Raw genomic sequence first — 19,908 nt, 5'->3', positions numbered from 1 at the left:
TAATTATCGTAATTTTAAAGAAAGTTCTTCAGAGTACTGCTATAATGTCAATGACTTTGCCAAGTGATTCTTACACGTTTTGATTTTCTCTTGCGGGCGTCCACACCTCAATTCATTTCTTGCTCCCCTTTCTACCTCCTGGGCATCAGTAGAGCTGCAGGCGAAGCGAAATAGCTTTCTCGATTAAATAATAGCTAAACTTAGTTTCTTTTTAGACTTGTTTTGCCTTTTACTTGGTAAATGATATTTTCTCCGTAAGGAAAAACAAGTCTTTTAAGCTTTGAGCGTCAACTAAGGACCTAGTTTCCAAGAAATATCTTAGGTTAGAATAGAAATACCATCGGTTTATCGGAAATGGAAGTCATACCGCCCGAGTCGAGCACGAACAGAAGGCAAATCCAGCCCACGATACTTCCCTCCCCTGAAGGTGATGTCCTTCATGATATCGAAAACTGAATGGGGTATTGGATCCTGCCCGTAGAGGTTATCTCCAAAACTGCGATAAACAGAAATTGAGGATTTCATCCCACCGTCTGTTTGTGCTTAAAGCAGGCATTATGGTACACGTCTAGTTATTTCATCTGATTATTATGACGGAAAGCATTTATTTTGATATTTTTCCAACTGGTGTACGTGTATGACTCTCATATGAACTATTATTAACAAATAAAAGTACAGATTTTGACAAGGAGCATACATTTGAAAAGACCGTTGTATCTTTTAAAGATTAAAATGCAAGAACGAATGTACGCATTTTCGTGAGAATTGGAAAGAGGGTGGATTTTCATTTGAGGGAAATATAAAAAAAGATAAAAATATATATATGGAGAAGGAGGTGTTGGAAATCACCACGAAACTAAAACTTCATGCTTAATGAGAAGTCATGAAAGATTACTAAACAACCAATAGGACATATTCGAAGTCAACGATGATGGTGACATGCCAATCAGATCTCCAGTACTCGATCTTGGCTGGTATGTGAAACGGAGTTTTCTCGAGCTTCGTCGGATTTAAAAGCGTCCGCCCGACTGCTCTTCCATGAACGGTTTGATGACGTTATACTGGTACCTTTGATGAAGCATTTTACCCGAAAGGTAATAAATATGTTTAAACCGAAAGTTCTGAATATAACTAAACAAACAGTGGGAATCATAACTTTCTGCTACAACAAAAATAAAAGGGACATATAGATAGACTGACAAGTTATATAACAATGATTTGAACAACCGAGAACAGAGGGTAAAATAAGGCATACTATCCTAATGTTATCACTTCTTGTTATCTTTATAATTTTAGTCACTCAGTGTTTACTTTTTTTTATCATATTAGACACCGTCAGGGACGATATTAAATTCATTAAAAATTAAATGACATGCTACAAAAATGTGCGGAAACGACAAAAACACAAAGAGAGAACAAAGGATGACATTATACGCAAAAATTCAAAATTCATGAACAGGGGTTACGGCAAGCCTCCGCCCACGTTTCAAAGGTGCAATCAACTAAGTCGTTGCGGTGACTGAGTGATATTGCAAATGATGCATTAAAAAAAGAAACAAGACCAGACAAAAACAGAGACGCAAAGACTCCACAATGAATCATTTCCAGCTACCGCCTTCCTTCCACCCTAACCTTAAATGCTTTCTACAATTATCTTGGGAGAGGTTTTCCAAGCTGACTGGCGAGGGAGGAACAATGATCTCAGCCAACCGTGCAAATTGAGTGATTATCAACGAGGGCGCTGAAATGTCAGGGAACGTTTATCCTTCTTTTGCAATATCCTATATTCGACTTAGAAGGCACTTCAGAATAGCTACATTGCAGTATTTATCGTTAAGTGCAACGTGTTTATGATTTCACTGATTGCGTTATGTTCAGTGAATAGACAGCAAATGTTTATTAATATCAGTACATAGAAATACGGAGATCTAATATATTTACTTACTATTACTTATGTAAACTCATCTGAAGCGTTTCATTAGTGAATAAAATTCAAAGAAAAGCTCAATGTCAATAATTTTCTCCTGTTTTCTGAAGGATGATAAAATTTAAAGCCTGTTAAGAGTTATAATGCCGCATGATATAATTCTGAATATTATTCATAACATGTGAAAAACCATATACTGCATAATTATTACGCTTAAGGAATCAATATTTCCTCCTTAAAGAAGGTAATAGATAGTCAAGTTCCAGCAGACTGTAGGAGGCGTATTCATTCAGATGTTTCTTTTGCTGCTTGTATATACGGTTTTGAATATTCTTCTTATCAATTTTTGCTAATTTCTCCTATCGATCACTTTGATTTGCATTATTACTCGGAAGAAAAAAATATGGGATGTTTAGGTATATGCAAGTCCTAATTTCTGGGATCTTTAGGTATATGCAAGCCCTCATTTCTGGGATGTTTAGGTATATGCAAGTCCTAATTTTTGGGATGTTTAGGTATAAGAAAGTCCTAATTTCTGGGATGCTTAGGTATACGCATGTCCTAATTTCTGGGATGTTTAGGTATATGCAAGTCCTAACTTCTGGGATTTTTAGGTATATGCAAGTCCTAATTTCTGGGATGTTTAGGTATATGTAAGTCCTAATTTCTGGGATGTTTAGGTATATGTAAGTCCTAATTTCTGGGATGTTTAGGTATATGCAAGTCCTAAGTTTTGGTATATTTAGGTGTATGCAAGTCCTAATTTCAGCTTTCTTAAAAGCAATCTTTCTAAATTTTTTAAACCACGTTTCACTAACTATACTTTGGTTTTCTTCACCGTAATTTCCAAGTGGAAAAAATTCAGCCATTTGCACCAATGGCAAAAGTAAAAGGTAAAGGTGACCATATTCATTAAATTCATTAGTTTTTCATGTTAGATAAAAAAGTCATACATGCTGTTATTCGAACATTTTCTATGTCAAAAGAGAAAATTTTAACTACACAAACTAAATTCTTTACGTATAAAGAAATTTTTCTATTTCACTTTCCGCTGGCAGCAGCAATCAGTGCTTCAGAGAGAGAGAGAGAGAGAGAGAGAGAGAGAGAGAGAGAGAGAGAGAGAGAGAGAGAGAGAGAGCATTTAAGGGGAACATATGAGACTAGAAAATGCATCTGATTCCCAATACTAACTTATGGGAAATTCCTTTTAGTGTTGTGTCCTGAATTTCTGCTGACGGGAAGCTTGCGGCCACGGTTGATGATGTTTCTCAGTCCCACGTTTCCTTCCCTGATGAGAAATGTTTTACCTATCTACAGACTGAAAGGGGTTACTATGCATTTAGAAAGATATAATTTGTTTTTTCTGGAAGAAAAATGCGATTATTACGTAACTTTTCATAAACAAATAAAAGCACTATTTGTGAATTTTACTGATCATTCTTCCTTTAAAAACGATGAATTATTTATTGCATCTTTGTCGTAACTTCAACCCACTAAATATTCTTAATGTTTATAATGTTTTCTAAAAGATTAATAAATGCCTTTTAAATTTTTATGCCTTTTTTTATCGGTGGTATTTTTCATCACTTCATACGAAACTGCCATTTCACTTGGATAACTGTTTCACAACCACTGAAATAGTATAAGAATAATGCAGGTAATGTTTTTAAAGTAAATAAATTAAGTAATTACTGGTAAAAGATATATATATATATATATATATATATATATATATATATATATATATATATATATATATATATATATATATATATATATATATGTATATATATATATGTACAGCCTACCCAAGTCAGCAAGGTTTCAGTTTTAGCTTTTATGGGCATAAATTGAAACCCATACTAATTTGCCGAATGAGACGTCCAGTAAGTTATATTTCTATCTTTTTCAAAATTATTTAATTTATTTACTTTAAAAAATTATATGTATTATTCTTAAACTATTTTTATGGTTGTGAAATAGTAATCCAATGGAAATGGCAGTTTCGTGTATATATTCATACATGTATATATATATATATATATATATTTATATATATATATATATATATATATATATATATATATATATATATATATATATATATATATATATATATATGAGAAAGGAATGCAACTAAATAATGTCATAGTTTACACAAAAAGAGAAATTTCTGTTGTAAAGAAAGTAGAAGTCAAACAGCTCTCTTTAAAATCGTATAGGAAACGAAACGAGAAAGTCAACGCAATTAATCTATTAAAATCATAAAAAGAAAGTACGCATCTCCGCATTAACAGTTCAAGATGTAACTGGTAACTGAATACTCCTAAATTTTACTCTTGTGCACTAAAATATCTGCGCCAACCTTAAATTTGTCATTCAGTTCAAATGGGATTTAAACAAGTTTTCATTTTGTGAGCAGTAAAAAGAAATGAAAAGATTTCCATGAAACTTACGAAAGAAATATATCAGTCCGTTGAAAGCACAGAGTAACGTATGTTTGTTTAATAGCACTCCAAAGGCAAATCCGAAGCGTGGGACTTTTTTTTAGAAACTCATGCATATGTGAATGTTTTAGAGCCGGGCGTGGATAAGCAGTCCATCAGGTGTCCCACTGCTAAAAATCTTACTGGTTTGACATGGCGGTAACTCAAGAGATCAAATTCTGTGAAGTAGTGACAGATAAAATATCTGCGTGCATAACACACATTATTTCATGTATCTTTCTAAGAATACCGTAATAAAATAATGATAATATATATATATATATATATATATATATATATATATATATATATATATATATATATATATATATATATATATATATATATATATATATATATATATATTAATTATATATATATATATATATATATATATATATATATATATATATATATATATATATATATATATATATATATATATATATATATATATATATATATATATATATATATATATATATAATTTGTGTCTCAGGTTCATGTCATGGTTTTGCTTTTCCAGAATTTAAGTTTGTTCCTCCATATTATAATTCCAGCCTAATCACAGCTTTTATTTACTTCGGCTACTGGCAAAGGTTCCCACCATGCTCCCATCATAATATGCTCCTAAGCCTTTAATTCTATTTAATTTTCAGTATATTTAAACCATTATCACATGTTTTATTCTCAATAGCTTTCAAAACATCCTCACTAGCAATTATGGCATAATGACCTTCAAAGCACTACTTTGGGAATAATAACAAGAAATTTATCATACCCCACCTCTACATTTTCCACACAGCGTTTCTTTTTATCTGCTTTCTTTGTCGAGTAAAAACACCCTTCATGCATCACCTTCGTTCCCAGATTAGAACTTCCCGGGGCGGTAATGGCTTTGGGAGGTAGTGGATTATAACCACTGATGCAAGAAGTAATAATAAAACATGAAACGTCATTAAGCCAACGAGAACTAAAATCGCGCCTTTTTGTCCGTCGCTTAATGCTCATTTTACCTCCCCTTCAGACACTGCTTGGAAAAATATTTATATTTAAATATAAAGTACCGAACAAATCGCTGGAGCCATAAAAATGGTAGAGATAATAAAAGCATTAGGGTAAAACATCATGAGGAGAATAAAGGATACATACAGTATATACTGTGTATGAGTCGGAGGATAAGTTAGAAGAAAAAAATAGGTTGTTGTGATGAGAAGAGAGAAAAGGAGTATAATTAACTAAATGAAAAGACAAATTAGATAAAATAAGTAACGGAGAGTAATAAACTCATTTATAAAAACATACTAACTTTCACAGTCTCGTCTAGTTTTCTCTCTTTGAAGGCTAGTGTTTTACCATAGTGGAATCACTTCAGTTAGCTACATATGTATACCGATACCTATACCTATATCCGTAATATATTTCAATATTAATCGATGAAAGTGCATTCAATTACAGTATATATGCTGAGTTGGAGCTTTGTATTAAGTTCTACTGCATTCATTTCATTAATGCTTCAGTTATTACATATGATTTAAATTTCTTTCTTTTAAGGTTTCAATTATATATATTATAAACCAAAGACATACTCTTGACAAACCATATTAATTACTCTCTCTCTCTCTCTCTCTCTCTCTCTCTCTCTCTCTCTCTCTCTCTCTCTCTCTCTCTCTCTCTCCTGGCTTTTGAATTGGGTTGTGGCAGGATTGTCATTTGATATTCGGTAACTGGCAATCAAATATGTTTCTACGAGGGGAAAAGTGATCTAAAACCCTATTACGTTAAATAATAATAACTTTCATAAGTTTTCAGACTTACTCGTATATTCAAACCGATTCGCAGTCATTCCAGTTGACTAAATAATAATGATTTTATTGCTCAAAGCAAGTAAGGTTTGATTAAGAGTTTTTACTCAGGTCATATTAAGGACTAAGATTTACTATACTACTTTCCATTCTCAGTTTTCCCAGGTTACTGAATTGACAATAACAAAGTGCAATGAGATCTGATTTATGAAGTAGAAAAGCTAACAAAGACGTAAAATCTTGGGCATATATTTTTCTTAATGGAAAGATGAGAAATAAGGCATTTGATTTTTTTATTACGTCGATAATGGGCAAGAATGTTTCGTTATTTCGTCTTGTTATATTTTCTAGACTGAAGATTGCCCAGCTTTAAAGCAGATAGCACCTTGCAATAACGACTAACTGTCCGGTGTACAGTAGGCTTCAAACCAAATGAATATTGATAGTAAGCCTACGAGTCAATTTCCATTCGACGACAGGCCTTCAGGTAGTCTTTGTTTAACGTTTCTCTTTGTGGATGGAGTTTCCGCAGCGGCTGTTGAAGTACGCGAACCGCCTCTGGTATTGACGTATTGAAATCGACGTCACATGCTTTTAGAAAAATACACAGAGCACAAAAAAGAAAAAAAAAACTGAGACGAGTTTCTGTAAAGGACAGGGGTGAATTTCAGCTTTTACCATTTTCGATGAAAGATAATCAGAAAGACAGAGAGAAAGAGATTAACAGAATCAAGGAACAGAAAATAATATAAAATACGACAAAGTACAAAAGTGAAACAAAACTGAAATCAAGTCTGGTTTCTATGATTAAAATATAAGGCTCTGCTTCCTTTATGCGCAGTATTTTATTCAATGGCCAGATTATACACTATCAGGTAATTCTAGAGTTTGGATCAAGTAATTTTCATTTAGAAAATCCCACAATAATTACAAGAGCAATAAACATAAAGACAAGAGGCAACCGAAAGAGTCACCTTCCCTGTTCCTCTAATGTTTTTATTATCCGGAATGAAATCAGATTTAATCGACTTTAAACGTTCGTTTATTAAACTAAAGCTTACGCAAAATTTATTACAGTTTATCAGTTTTTTTTCCTCATACCACTTTCATTTTCTATCTTATCTTTTGTATTGGCCTTCTATGAAAAATAAGAGAAGAATTTCAAGCACAGCGTTTACTCACTCCTAGAGCCTCTCTTTCAATGCACTTGACTTCTAAAAAAATATTAATTTTTTATGAGAAATTATTAATTTTTTATGACCGCACTTTTCTAAGAATTACTTCTTCACTTGGGATTGAAACTAGCATTCTTCTCTTTATTTCATGGCTCGATATCAAATGCTATCCGTCCGGATATCCAAACGTTCTCGAACTGAAAATTATAAAAAAATAATGAATCTTGAAAAAAGAGAGCCTCGATGGCCAAGTCAGTTAGACCAGCAGCCTCGGACTTCTTAGCGGTCTGTGGTGCGGGTTCAAATCCGCAGCCGACCGGTTAGAGAGGCAGACACTTTCCTATCCTCGTAGACACCCTGGGATTATGTATGTAATCAACGGATAGGTTTGCTTAAAAGCAAATGGGTGTTACAGACTAATACACACACAAAGCCATTCCAACATCAAAAAAAAAAAAAAAACCTCACACGTCTCGACTGTCGACCTAACCACGCAACGTCTTGCTGCTGGGAGAAGGGGCGCTGGTGACTGGTACAATACATGTACATACGCTACCGGGGTCTAAGCGATGACAGGCAGGGCAGCCGATCGAGACAAAGTCTACTCCAAAGCCAAATGAAAGTCCTTCAAAAGAAGGCATCGTGCTTACCCCATACAAAATGGGAAAAAAAGCACGTTAAAAAAAGAAGAATGAATCTTAAAAAAGAAGAATTCTGCAGTCTCTGTTAGCATATATATCTATAAATGACACATCGCTAGAATATAAGGAATCTTCTTACTTTGCTTGCCCAGAAAGAATTTGCGAACCATACAGAAGGATGGGAATGTATTATTTTTACCCCGAATATTTCCCGACATCATTGTGCTTATCTTTTTTCAAGACGTTTATGGCATTAATGATTTTACCCATATTTTTGGGGAAATAAATACTGACACGTAAGCCGCTTTTTACATACTCGTTTACTTTTGCATATATTCATTACAAAAACACAATAGCCTTCATTACCATGATTCGATACTCAACTGAACCACATCGGGAATATAATTGGACAAACTTTCCTTTGTACTCAAATAAAAAGAATACAGAAGCACACATCCCACGTTTATAGGTGCTCATTACAAAGCAATGTTACAGCGAATGTGTTACAGGACCAATTTAAAACATTCAATTTCTCTGAAAGCAATTTATCCTTACCTGCAATTAAGGGTTCTCGAACGGGTGAGGGAAAATGGATGGACCCTGCAGCTCTCAATCTTCCATTGTTACTGAAAAAGAGAAAATAATAAAGGTATGAAGGAGAGTCTAACAATAGTGTTCCTATTAAGCGTCACAAATTCTTAATAAAAATAATTGTACGTTAAAGAGGCGGCCTTACAGCCTTCTTGTCTTCTGTTTTTAGCATCAATATTTCCCATTATTCATCCCGTTAGTTAAACTTTTTTATCTCTTTATTTCATTAAACAGACAGAATATTTGTTACATTTATTAAGCAAATAACGCATTTTCCCATTCTTTCAGTTATTATCTCCAAGATAATCAGTATCCTACGGCACCTCCGCATCATCCAAATTGCAATAACTCTAGCCATCGCTTTAGCGCAATGCTCTAAGGACAACTGACCTAATTTATTGATCAAATACCGCTGGAGGGATAATAATTTCGAGTAACAAACGTCCTTCATGATTGACAGCTGGAAAGGAATATGGAAAATGACGAGTAGAGTGACTAAAATTATTGAAAGCACATAATGTCCTCTAACTTTGTCTTTTTTTATTTATTATTATTGTTTCTTCTTTGATGTATAAATGTCATAATTTAACAATCTCTTCAATTCTCAACGGGCTCAATGTTGATATCATTTATAATGCTAAAAACTATATGAAGCTGTCCATTAGATGAAAGTATCTTTGACTATAAGCTCTCAATTATTCAAATATTTTCCGAGTAAAACATTAACAGCTTCCAAAAAAATTTTTTATATTAACAATTTTCTCACCATTTTCAGGATTGAATATAATGTTAAATGTCAGGAGAAAATTTCGTTAAAAATAAATATTCTGTCCTTGATCACAAACTTGATCTTATGAGAATTATCTGTGAATAATTAAAAGAAATTGCAAGTTAATGAAACGTAAAAATAAACTTTTTATAATAATTTTGAAAGTCAGGGGATGAAAAAATAAGGAATGGCCAGCACTATTAAAACTAAAGCAATAAATTGCATAAAACAAGAAGTATTACATAATTATAGTGAGACTTAATGTTTATGTAACAACAACAGCAAGTATAAAAACGTTAACATGTATTTTTCAAATAAGCGCCCTAACCGATGTTACATTGTTCTTATTAATAAATTGAAAATTAGACATGGATATTTTAAAAAGAATCTCCTCAGAACGCAAATTTATAAACGATAGTTCTAGTTTCTATTTAAACCGGTTAAGTTAATTACCTTTAACTCAATCATATTGCTTTTGAGATTGAACGTCCACTTTCCGATTTCATTCTCTCCTGGAATAGATAGAATGTAATTTTATATCAGAAGCTAAGCCAAGTGGTGGCTTACGCACTTTGTGATGAGAGGGCCATAAAGGTACCACCGGAGATGAAATGGGATATAAACTTCAGCAGTAAATGTCACAATGTATCTTTGCTCACTAGACAATTACTCGCACTAACTGCGGTGCAAATTTGGGGCAGAAAACAAATCTTCACTGTTCTTTTACTTTCATATTTTCACAGAATTGAGAGGGCATTTTATAGTAATTTCACAGTTTTTTTATTTTTATTTATTTCGAGTTATTGTCGATTATTATCCTAATAACAACACCTAATTATAATTAAAGTAATTATCAGACCTTTCTGCTCTAGTAATCGGATTCAGATTGCAAAAAAATCGTTTTCTAAACTGTTAGAGGATTTTATTTTTCTACAAGCAAGAGAAAAAAGCCCTGAATTCGAAGAACATTGTATTTGTATTCAATGGCAAATTCATTAGCAAATGCAAAGTCATTTTTACACAATATTCACTCACCTCTACCTTACTTACTACTAAATGTTTTGTCATTCACCGAAGATGTTTCAGCACATGAGTTTTCATTAATACAAATATGCATTACTTACTGACCCCTTTTCTCTTAAGAAAGAAAAGATAAATTACATTCTCATGGTATTTCTATCCTTTCTTTTTCTTAACTCTAGCAAGATCATAATTATCATTTCTTTATATATCGTGGTCCTAAAACTCCCAAAAGAGATGAACAATTCCTTCCAACTTAAAGAATTAAGCAGACTAAATTACATCAGATTGAGTTCAAGAGAGTAACTTTGGTCAAAAATGGCCAGGAAAAAAAAGGCTGACAGGAAAGATAGAAGAGAAATAATAAAGGGAAAAAATTTCTTTCCAACTAAATGGTCCTAGCATTTTCAACTTTCAACTTAACATTACCTAATTGTGTTTTAATAAATATTGATAAATTTTCGACCTGTAAAGCACGCAATTTAGTCATTATTATGCCTGGTGATTTATAATTTTACACAGAATTATACTGTAATATTTTCATATCTACATGAAAGAACGGCAAAGAATGTATCTGCATCAATTTTCTTTTCTTTGCTGTTAAATATTCGTTTGTGCTGGAAAGTGAAATAGAATCATATAAGCCGAAGATAGAAATGAATTTTTTGTTGTTGTGGCATTAAGGTAAGGTCTCGGCAGTCATATTATAATAACGTTAAACCTTCCAAAGATTCTGATAAGATACTATTTAATTAATCATTAATGACTTCAAATATCCATGGCTAGTGTATAGCAATAATTAATTTTATACATCTTTCCTATATAGTACTCAAGAATAATTTATATTTTAGCGCTTTTCCCAAGAAACTTGATAATATCATATCCTCGAGAAAAAATTATGCAAAAATGTTCAGTATCCAAAGTTTATTTCTAAAATCCTTCCAAAATAAAATGAAAAACGCTCATTTAAAATAAGAAGATTTGACTTCTAAATAAAATAGCATGGGAAATTTATTGGTTTCGCGGAAAAGAAACATCAAAACTATTTTTAAAAACATAAACAGTACCTACTCACAAATTACAAATTCTGACATTTCTAAGTGCTATACAACCATTTCCTTCCATCCACGTGCAGACGATACACTGGTTGTCATGGTAAGTCTTTTTTTTTTATACGAGTCATATTTTCTCCTGAGAAAATGCAAGGGGAAAATGGCCTTATACCAACAGCATTTTTCCCGGAGCGTAATGCAACCCGAACCCCATCTCGGGTCATGCAACGCATATCTTTCCAGCGAGAAAATAGAACTGGCACAGCTGTTGTAACGTAAAGCGTATTCCCGAAGGAAAATAGAACCAATTCTCAGGGCATTCCATTTCCTATCGTAGGTAATGCTCTACGAAAAAGGGCTTTAAAAGCACATAGGTGCGGAAGTAATTTTCTTCTATTAATTATTTACTTGTAATGTATACAAGACTTTGCAAATAGCATAACATAAGGGTGATATCACAGTCAGGTTTGTCACACTGTATTGTAGCTGGTAAAATTCAGACACTGCATGGAACTGACAGTTATGATAATACCCTTACAATGTATTCATATATATTGCAGTTAAACTGCGTTGAAGATCAGATTTTTTGTTGTCAGAAATATATGGAAATTTTGAATTAAAACACTTATCATCAACATCAGATTCTTAGAAAAGTACCTTAAAAAGTCTTGAAGCTTTTAATCACCTCCATTGCGTTGTTATTTATTACCATATACATAGGATCTTGGGGACCTCAGGTACGCCGTTTTGTTTATATGACTGAAGCGGATGTGTCGCGCTGAAACTCTTGTATAATATTTTATTTTTAATTGAAAGAAACGATATTATCATAAATCTTGAAAAGCAAATACCTTTAGAATTGAAGAATTTCCGATACTGATAGCTAAATGGTATGTAAATGGTATTCTGACGGGAAAAGATTTAGTCAAAATATACTACAATATTAAGTACGAAGGAAATGTGTACAGAAGAGGAAAAAAGGCAAAATAATCTTGACAAATATAGAAAAGAAGAAGAGGTGTCACAAGAGGAGAAATCTGGAGAATCTAAAACCTGCTTTCATCTGCTGAAGAACTCTTCTTTTATAAAAGAGAGTTAAATTTGGAATGTGTTGAAATGAATTGCAACTTGGGAGAGGTGATATAAAAGCTTTGCCTTGGGCGGACAGGCTCAGGGATTTTTAGCATTTATTTTTCCACTTGAAAGTGAGGATAATACTAAAGCATAAGATTTTTCAAGTTAATGCAGTGGATGAAATTTCAAGCAAATCCTCTCTTCCTCATACTACTATAAAATCACACTAGGGCATACTTAAAGAAAACCATTTCTTGAACTGACAAAATCCAATCTTTAAACATTGGTGATTTCCAAGGTGTCTCTCTAAATTAGTATTTTACCTCCATAAGGACGATATTTGTTATAAAGAATAGTGTGTTTTGTGCTACTTGCACCATTAAGCTATGTCATCTTGTTTTGTAGCTTTAATATTCTCACACTTTCATTTCGTTTTCAGAAAGTTTATTAACTGTAACTTACGACACATTCTTTAGTTTCTGTTCTTTTGTGTTTTATACAGTAACTATTCTAAAGTTTCCCAAATCGAAGTATTCCTAATAACCTTGTTTTTCAGATGATTCCATGATGCTATTTAATTAGTACCCAAAATATATGTCAACTAGTCCATTCAAATTCTCAGTGTTTAATTTGATAATGCTGAGCACCTTATGTAAATCCTTTGTGAAAATTTATTCCCTGTTTAGAAGTTTACTATACTTGTTAATAACATTTCACTTTTCGAGTCTCTTCATAACTGTCACTATTCCATAATATGATAAACATTAATAACTATTACAATCTCAGTCTCTTTTGCATACTCCGTCTACCAAACACTGACCTTCCACTGCAGTAAAGTAAATTCTGTTATTCTTTAGTATCTTAAAGTATAACTTTAAGGAAATGAAATATAACGTGAATGATAAAATCCACGTCGTCTGATCTTTATTTTACCTTATTTTTTCTTGTTATTCCGTCAACTAAAATTCTTTCTCATTTTATATTGTACAAGTTCGTAATATGTTTCGTTCATCTTCGCGAGCCCTTCGTTTGATAAACCAGAAACGTGATAAGCGTAAAGCGACGAAGAGGACTTGGCGCATGATTATTAAATGAGGACAGAGGAGACAAGGGGTTTAAGAAGAGGAGGAGTGGAAATGAGCTTTCAAGAGGCTTTCCTTTCTCATGGGAACAAAGTGGACAAAGCCTCCTGCATCTGGTGAGGAGTTGCAGTTGTAGCTCTCTTTGTATGTCATATGGATAGGTCTTTATTTTTCAATTAGATTCTTAAGTTTCTAGAACGTTGTATCTCTCACGCTGTAAAACCATTAATTAATTTGACTTGGTTTCGTTTGCATACAATCCCAATGGCTTTTCTACGAAGCTTTAATTACTGCGGTCTAATCAATGTTAGATATCAATCGTTTTTCCAATAACTATTTCTTTGGATCTGTAATACTCATAAAAAAATGCTGCTTTCTGATTTGCCCTCTGGTGTGCTGCGAGCTATGTATAAATTATCATGGTTAATTCAATTTCATTAATTCAGTAACAGTCTATTAATTCTGAACCAATCACTTCCGCTCCCGTCAAAGAAAATGATCTTAAATCACATATGTCCAAAGTTGCAAATATTCCAAGAAATCTTGATCGCGAAGACCTATTTCACGTATAGTCAAAATAATGTTTCATATTATGAACTTAGACTTTATTTGCCTCATCACTGTAAAAAAAAAAAAAAACTATATTAGACTAAGCTAATCATCAGTTGGATATCTTAAGTAACCATGGTGCATAAGTGTTTAATATACACACAATATTTCAAGAACTCATACCATTGCGCAACTTTGTCAGTTAAAGATGCTAAAAAAGGTTTCTCCTGGTTAAAATAATCATTTTCATATGGAGCAGTGTTAAATCTTTAAGCAAAAAATCTTCAGGTAAAAAAAGACTATCGAATACAGGGATTCACAAATAAGGTTCATTTACAGTTCACGGAAAATTAAATTTTCTTTTTAGTTATCAGATGTCACAGTACAAACAAGGTAAGCAAAGTAAAAAGAATGAATAACTATTGAAAACCCGACGATAGGTTCCTCTCCTTTTTTCATCATAATAAGCTGGTTTACTCTCAGTAACCTTTTTTCTCAGGGAATACTCTAATTTCTAGATTCGTTTTCCTACGCTCCGACAGAGCCTAGATGGCCAAGTCGGTTAGAGCAGCAGCTTCGGACTTCATAGAGGTCTGTGGCGCGGGTTCAAATCCGCAGCCAACCGGTCAGAGAGGCGGGCATTTTGCTATCCGTGTAGACACCCCGGGATTATGTATGTAATCAATGGATAGGTTTGCTTAAAAGCAAATGGGTGTTACAAACTAATACACACACAAACAAAGCCACTCCAACATCTAAAATCATAACAGACGTCTCGACTGTCGACCTGACCGCGCAACAACTTCTCGCTGCTGGGAGAAAGGGCGCTGGTGACTGGTACAATACATGTACATACGCTAAGCGATGATAGGCAGGGCAGCCGATCGAGACTACGGTCTACCCCAAAGCCGAATCAAAGTCCTTCACAAAGAAGGCATCGTGCTTACCCCATACAAATGTGAAAAAAGCACGTTAAAAAAAAAAGAAGTTTTCCTACACTCCCATCGAAACAGATATTTGCAAACTGTTGCACATTTCTGCTCTTCTGATTCAGCACAGAATAAATAAATCGAGTAAAATCGGGATAAAGCGATTACATCCTGGAAGCGTCTGTATCCTAACAGGACACAGCCACAAAACTGCTTTTCCTTTGCAGGAAAAGCGACGCCTCCCCAATTTCTGAGGCGATCAATGTACGGGATGGAAATGCATGCTGGAGGGAAAGGCTTAGAATTTCAGTCGCGTCAAGGCTGTATATCATTCTGTCCTTTACTTGATATTCTCGTATTGTCTATTCGTTTTCGTGTCGTCGAAACAACTGAATAAAACATCCTTCATTTTTATAACATTTGAAAGGGGAAATTTATGTTTCCTGTTGATGAAAGAGAAACATATAATAGTTAGTGTATCGGCGTTTTTAGTGTTTACTAGATTTTCTAAATAACGGACTAGGATTCATGTTGAATAAATACATTTGAAAAGGAAATCTAGTAATACTTTCTTTTTCTCTTTAAAAAAATTACCTGCTAACTTTTAATACACAAAACGTTCACACGTTTCCATAGATCAGTTATAAAAGATATATTTATATCATAAACCAAAAATGTTAGTGGGTGTAAACTAACAGAAAATATAAAGAAGAGAAAAATTATATATATATATATATATATATATATATATATATATATATATATATATATATATATATATATATATATACTGTATATATATACATATATATAGAATATACAGTATATATATATACAGTATATATATATATATATATATATATATATATATATATATATATATATATATATATATATGTATATATATATATATATATAATTTTTTTAAATTTCCAACACAGAAAATGTTCACGAGTTTTCATAGATCAGTTATAAAAGGAATATTTATCTTTTCTATGGACAATATCAGTAGGTGCAAACGAATGTTAAATAGAGAAAAGAGAAGAAATTATGTATATACATACATATATATATATGTGTGTGTGTGTGTGTATGCACATACACTTATATTTGCGTGTTTGTCTGTACGTGTGTGCGTGGGGGCGGGGTATAAAATACAATCTGAGGGAAGTTGAGTCGAAAATAAAAATAAACTAGTTCTCCTACTACGTTAAAAGAAGTGCGCATGTATACATTTCAAGGATGGTGTCCTAACGGAAATATAAATAATTTACAAGAAATATCGAAGTAACAGTCAACATTGATCGAAGACGTAAAGAGCAAACGGAGATTTGTTTTTTCTATTCGGATTAATGCCTGGTTCGCCTTGAAAAATATTTACACAAACAAACAAACAAACAAACACACACACACACACACACACACACACACACACACATATATATATATATATATATATATATATATATATATATATATATATATATATATATATATATATATATATATATATATATATATATATATATATATATATATATATATATATATATATATATATATATATATATATATATATATATATATATATATATATATATATATATATAATGGAGAGTGATTATAATGGTTACTTCAAATACTAAATCTAGGGAACCAATTTAGGCAGAAAATGTTAGTGCGAGCGCATACATTTAGTATTTAAAGCAACCATTAAAATTACTCTCCATTAAATTTCAATCGAAATCTATTTTTGTATCGGAACCGGAAGTGAAGCACAATTTTTCATGGTTAGGGGTTATTCATGCAAATATATAGTTTGCATTTGTAATGAGCAATGACAAAAGTAATGGAATGCTGTGGGTTGTGGTCTGATACTATGCTTGATTTATGGCATTACTATTAATTTTTTCTTTTGTAATACAATGTCTTTCTTTTATTATTCAATCATATCGTTATTTCACACAATATTTTTATTTAATCTTTCTTGTCTTATAAAGATAAATATATGACAAGCAATATTATTATTTAAAAATTCTGATTGCACAGTGGAGAGGTCAGAAAAACATTCATTTTTGTTCTTTTCTGCCCAATGTCTTGTCACTTTCTTAAATAAAGTATTTCTAGTCATTACCTAAAAGCTTTTCATACCAAGTTTCATTATAATATGAAAGAATTGAGTACAACAGTAATCCAGAGTTTGAGATGAAATCCACTCCGCCAATTAAGGGGGAAAAATAACCTCATAATATATTGCAAAAATTAGACATAATATATTCCACTCCTGGAAAAAATATATATTTGACAAAATTGTCGAACATTAATTATGTTTTCTGATCCACCGATTTTGTTAATGATACTATTACCATTTATGGATATTAATCATTATTATACCAAAACGATCATCATTTAAAGCGAGATTAATGAGGATTTTTCCAGAAAAGTGAGAACGACTTCATTTCAAAGAGAACCGAGATTAATAGAATTTACATAATTTTCCGGAACTCAAGATAAGCAACGCTACACTTTTTAAATTCGTCATTACCGAATTATTAGCGATACATTTCTCTGGTGCAATAGAAAACCAAAGTTAATAATGTGATCACATACACACAAACGCAGAGGTTACACACACACATACATATTCTATGTATGTATGTGTGTCACTGTAGTCCTGATTCCTATATATATATATATATATATATATATATATATATATATATATATATATATATATATATATATATATATATATATATATATATATATATATATATATATATATATATATATATATATATATATATATATATATATATATATATATATATACTGTATATATACTGTGTATATATATATATATTACATATATATATATGTGTATGAATGTATGCATATATATATATATATATATATATATATATATATATATATATATATATATATATATATATGTGTGTGTGTGTATGTGTGTGTGTGTGTGTGTGTGTGTGTGTGTGTGTCTGTGTTTGTGTGCGTGCGCGCAAACTTTTTTACTAAAAGTCTTTCCAATTTGGATTGGATGGGAGCCGGATTATTATAACTCTCCTGTCTCTCTGTAAATCATTTGGAATGAAGCTAATGGCCAGACTTATGTTTTACACTAACAGATTTTGGAACCCATTTACAAGTAGGTGGAAGGTAGATATATGGATTAGGTTTATTTCTTTGTTTCCTACGGACGATTTTCATTCTTTTTATTTCATTCATTACAACCCAAGTTTTTCAAAATTTATTCCCAAGCCTATTAATGTGTCAATTATAATAATAAGTGAATTACCTCTAATGCATAATCTAATACAAGACTCATGAGCAAACTTCACCTAAACGTAATCTAAATTTTAATCTTTTGTTTTCGAATACACAAATCAGCTCTGAAGAGTAAATAAAGTAAGGTGGGTTGCTGTACTGATCCCCAAATCATTGTAATCTGTTGCTGTAAATAGATATTTTTATCTCCACACCAGTCTGCTGAATATCGCTTATGACAGAAAACACTAACCTTAAAAAAATCATTTAACAAAAAAACTCTCTCGAGGGAGGTCGTCGACCTTTCTTGGATATTATTTACTGTTTTATAGAGAGCTTAAAGGCTTGTACAAGAATAAACATTTAAATTCTGCCATGTATGAGCGCTCATAGTTGCGAAAAAGAAACATAAAATGCGTCAAATAACAAAATTATTACAATACTGACAAAATATTTATTTTCTTACAGTTACTGAAAGCTTTTACGAATGTATTAGGACGCATCCTAAACCTGAGATGACCAGCTAACTAAAGCAGTTTTATATTCCTCATTCGAAAGTGCATGTTCTAATTGAATTAATCCTTACAATAAAAAAAATGAAAGTCCCAAAATTTACCTCATCAGTGAGGGAAGCGATTCAGAACCGTTTCCCGAAAAAATATCAAGCCTTTAATTCCCTGATAACTCAAAATTTATGTGAAATTTATGTCAGTAATTAGGGTTTCCACATATATATATTAATATTCATTTTTATTATTCTCGTTCCGAGATCCTTTCTCTTGGCAGCCTTTTCAAATTTTTTTTCCAAGGCCTGGTTAAATATTCCACATGCCTATTGCTCTAATGGTGATTGTTCTATATACAAGAACTTCACTTGGTATTAGGACCTTGGTGAAAGTCATAAGTTTATGGAATACTTTTTTCTATATTCATTCTTGCCGTCTCCTTTCGATATAAAACTTTCCAAAACTTGACTTGGTCAATCAGACAGGTGTAGCCATATTTAATATAGATTTCCATTAACATTGTTTTTAAAAAGTGACGGAGGAGTAGCAATTTGAATGTTAGCAGCTTCCATTGCGAAGAGCCGTCTTCTACCCTGGGAGATGCCGACCGTGAGCATACAAGGTTCGAGCAAACTGATGATACGGTGTATTCGTATTCATACCCAGGAAGGGAGGCTATGCCTAATATGTGGGGGATGATGTTGGGATACTGTTAGAATTCAAAGCTATGACAAATTTTCTTAAAATAATTCGTACTCACATTGACGAATGTCATACGTATTTACATAAGACAGCAACAATTTCTTTTTAAATTTCAACTTCTCTACCCTAATTTACAAATATCATCGGCGTCATTTTAACTCTACAATTCCTACTTTTGTTCACATTCACTTTCATCTTCCATGTCTTTAAAACACCTTCAAACTCTTTCGTTAGCTTCCTCTGTTTTCTCCCAATCTCCCCAGGCAAAAGTGTTTCATCTGCATACACCAGTCATTCACGTGCTTTTCTTCA

General features: G+C 32.2%; 1 long non-coding RNA gene across 1 annotated transcript in view; it reads right to left on the bottom strand.

The window, feature by feature from the left end:
• Positions 1–8,586: 8,586 nt before the first annotated feature.
• Positions 8,587–19,908, bottom strand: part of LOC136826435 (uncharacterized) — a 161,296-nt gene continuing 149,974 nt past the window's right edge. The window contains exon 3 of the long non-coding RNA XR_010849604.1: positions 8,587–8,660. This is a non-coding gene — a long non-coding RNA (uncharacterized lncRNA). The remainder of the gene's footprint in view (positions 8,661–19,908) is intronic.

The sequence above is a fragment of the Macrobrachium rosenbergii genome, chromosome 41 (assembly GCF_040412425.1).
Source record: "Macrobrachium rosenbergii isolate ZJJX-2024 chromosome 41, ASM4041242v1, whole genome shotgun sequence".
In the NCBI taxonomy this organism is placed as follows: Eukaryota; Metazoa; Arthropoda; class Malacostraca; order Decapoda; family Palaemonidae; genus Macrobrachium; species Macrobrachium rosenbergii.
This window is presented reverse-complemented; position numbering and strand designations above follow the sequence as displayed.